Source organism: Chrysochloris asiatica, unplaced genomic scaffold (genome assembly GCF_000296735.1).
Source record: "Chrysochloris asiatica unplaced genomic scaffold, ChrAsi1.0 scaffold00049, whole genome shotgun sequence".
NCBI lineage: Eukaryota > Metazoa > Chordata > Mammalia > Afrosoricida > Chrysochloridae > Chrysochloris > Chrysochloris asiatica.
The window spans coordinates 4,817,446-4,821,415 of NW_006408567.1; positions in this window are offsets into that span (position 1 = coordinate 4,817,446).

Genomic DNA, 3,970 nt, shown 5'->3' on the forward strand with positions numbered 1-3,970 from the left:
GGGCCCAGGGGATCTAACCTGTCCCTGACTGGATAGGGTGGGTTTGGAAGCTAATATAGCTAAAATGTATCATTATCATGGGGTGGAGGTGTGTGTGTGCAAAGGGCATTTGACTACAACTAGCCAGCCAGATTGATAATAGATGTAACTATGGCATCTTTCCCTCAAATTAAGTGTTTGCCAAATTTTATCCTGTGGGAAATTGGAGGACCAAGTGCTTATTTCAATTATAGGGAGCCAAGAGGAACAATCCAGGTTTATGGAATGGGTGCCCACATCCCTAGGGGACCCTGTGAGTCGATTTGTATTCCAATTAGTCACTTCCCCTACTTCTGAACCAAACCCAGACCCTTTTCCTGTTACACCACCTAAGGAAATCTTTAAGAATGACCCTAAAAGAGTAGAAGTGATTGAGGTAAAAGACCTAAGACAAATATTAGAAGTAGAAACAGAATATAGGAGTGACTGTGAACGCTTGGGTAGAATGGGTTAAATATTCAGTACAGGGTCTCAATAAAAGTCATTGCCGTGTTTGCACAGCTGATAAACCATGGGCTCAGGTAATTCCCTTTCTCTTGGTCGGGATTCAGACATGTACTGCAGGTTGACTCTGTACCAAGACAAGGACGCTTGGGAAAATGAAACTTGTAAGGGCTTGTCAAAGACAATCCTTCATTCTATATAGGGATGATGAACCACTTTTCTTGTCTTTAAAGGCAGGGAGCAGAGTTTACAATGCCTGTAGGAGAATTGACAACTCATGCCACATCCAAAAATGTCACTGGTGAACGTAGCAGTGTTGTATTTTGCCCTCTGATTGTGGAAAAGGGAATGTCCAAGATTTGCTCCTGTGTGTATTGATCTAGCTGGTAATTCCCTTCAACCTAGCACTCTGCAAGAAACCTGAGAAACATGAGATATCTTGAGCCCAGAAATCTCTCCCTGGATTTCTTGATCCATAGGTTCATAAAGACACCAGAGGTGTCCTACAAGTGGTAGTTAGCCAATTATGCCACTAGCCAGATGTCTTGGGAAAACAATAAGGGAGGTGTATGTGCAATATTGGGAGCTAAGTGTGGTATCCCTAACAACACAGCTCCTGAGCAACTGTCACAAAGGCCCTGTTAGAATTAAGCATCATAGCTAATGAATGGGCTGCAAACACTGGAATTAACAAACTAGTTACAGGGGTGGTTTAGAAAGTGGAAAAATATAGCCACCTCAATCCTCACTTTTCTTGTATTAGTAGTTGTAACTTAAACAGCTATTAGATGTTCTGTCCTGCCTTGAGTTTGAGGACTAGTGTAGATTCAGAGGAAGTCAGGCTTGGTCCCTACTTGGTTTAAGCATTTGGTGCTGTAAGTAGGATTTATGGAAATGGCTCCAGACCTAAGAAGTTGTAAGATTTTGTGGGAGAAAGAACAAAGGGGAATGGGATCAAATATTTCATCTGAAAGAACAGCTTCTGGAGTTGCCTGGAGCTGGGTAGAAAAGATTTGTGGCGAGGGCCTACTGGAATCCACCCTGCCAGAGACCAAGGCCATGTGCATGTGAATGGGGTTAGATCAAGGTGGAGGGAACTTAAGTGTTTTAAAAGGTTAATATGTTTGATTTCCTTATGGATACTGACTTCTTCTGCTTATTATAGTAAAATAAAATATTGTAAAATGTGTAATAGGAATATTGGGAATTATAATTACAGAAAGTTTATAAGCCGGCCTTTGGTCTATACTTGGTTGGATTCCTTAGAACTTTAAGGTGGAATCTTGAGCCAGAACTTTTGTTGATACATTTGCATTTTAAAAGATATGTGCACCTACCCAGAACTGTTGAAGATTTGTGATTAAAAAAAAAAAAAAAAAAAGCAGATAGTTTGCCATTTTGAGTTTCAGAGACTTCTTGGCAATGAAAGTTGGCCCATCAAAGTAAACCCCATTCTAGGACACAATGTTGAAGGGAACCAACCAGCAATATGCTTGCTGATGCACCACGGACCTAGAGATGAAATAAGAGGGAAAGCTGACTGTTTTGAAGTGCAGGGAGGTGTGTGCAAACTCACAAGCTTGTAGCTGGTACTCATTTGATCTAGCTTGGATGTCTATGGTTGTTGAACTGATTAGAATATTTCCAGATGAACATGAAGATGTTTAATACTCTGAGCAAGCGTAAGTTGCTACAATTTGATGGACTGGAATTTTGCTTATGGATGCAGTTTCTAAAAATTCCAATCAGAATGAAAGTCTCCTCAGATTGAGGAACATGAATATCTTCTCAGTGCTCTGGATTGGTAGTATGGACAATTTAGACATCATTTGCTCTGTTAGTGTATTGGTTGCCATTGGACTGCTAACCTCAAGGGCAGCAGTTCAAAACTACCAGTGGTTCCATGGGAGAAAGATGAGGCTTTCTGCTCCCATAAATATTTACAGTCTCGGAAACCCTATGCAGGGTTGCTATGATTCGGAATCGATGCCACAGCACATCACCACCCCCACTGCTATAAATGCATGAAGCGACTGACTTGACAAATTTTCATGGGTGTGCTCACTTTAAGAATGTGAAAATTACCACTGGTTAGTTTTGTTCTTTTCTAAATGTGTCTGGTAAAAGGGGGTATGGAATGATTCTGATAAGATTTTATTATTTTAATTGTAATTGTTAGTAGTATTGACTGTGATTGTCAGAACTGTAATTGTAGAAGATACGTAGCTAAAAGGAGGGAACTTTAGCTACATATCTTCTACATATGTAGTCATTTTTCATTTTAGGAACAAACAATCCCAGTACATCAAGAAGGAACGGCAAGAGAGGAACTTGCGATCCCCGCCTGAAGAAGCAGCCACAGCAGAGATGGTAGCAGAGGTGGTGACCTGAAGCAGCTATGGACTCTAGGCACATAGACTGAGTAAGGCTGTGTGCTTATAGGCTGGAGATTGGCTTTTGGACATTTATTTGTGCATCAGATATTTATGATTTGCTCATTCATCATATATAAGGGTTCGGAAATGGGGCCAGTGCTTTTTCGGCTGTATGTGTTTTAGTTATATTATGTCAGGCGTAAGTATGATGCAACCTAATATAGGCATAGTTAGCGGTACTCTTAGGGACATCAAGAAATGATATACTTTATGAGGATTTAAGACAAATAAATGAAGATGAGACCAATAAGTGTGAGTAGTAAAGAGGAGGGTTTGTGAGAAATAACTCTTGTGAGCGTGGTCCATCTTTAGGAATTCATGAGGTTGCTAGACCTGGCAGACAGATCCTTGTTGACTTACATCCAGGGATATGTAAGCATGCTGTTCTAAGTCTAGGAAATTTAAATAAGAATATAGTCATTAAAACCATGGGCAAGCCATTCTGCAGGAAGGGAAAATAGGACATGCCATAGAATTATATATGGGAACTGGAACTGGAGGAGGGGCTTTTTGGAGAAAATAAAGAAAATTGTTTGTGGCAGGCCATGTGATGTGTCTGCCCATGTCTATGGGTTAGGTGCCTGGTTTAGCAAAATCGAATAAAGAAAACTTCACTCTCCCTTAAAAAAAAAAAAAAAAAAAAAAAGACTAAAGCTGTTTCTACCAGAAGGATGTATTGGATCTCAGAGCTGAGGTTCATTTGACAGAAACTGGGACTAAAGTGGGCCCTTCTGGCAAACCAGAAAGAAAGCAGAGTCACCATTGGAGATATCACACAAAGCACAGAGAGAAGGGGAGAAATAATTTTGCCCACCAATCTCAATACTGGCCAAATCTATCTGAAAGTTGATGAAAACCAGAGCCTGGGACAATAACCTCAGTTGTCAACTGAGTGTGTTAGATAACCAAGGCAGATAATTTTTTAACACAACCCTTCTTAATAAGAGAAATTGTTTTTAATAAGAAGTTTCAATCTAGCCTATTTTTTTGTTATTTATCTTTTAATAATAATTCTATTCTTTGTAGACATTACTCTGATGAAATTCTAGTAA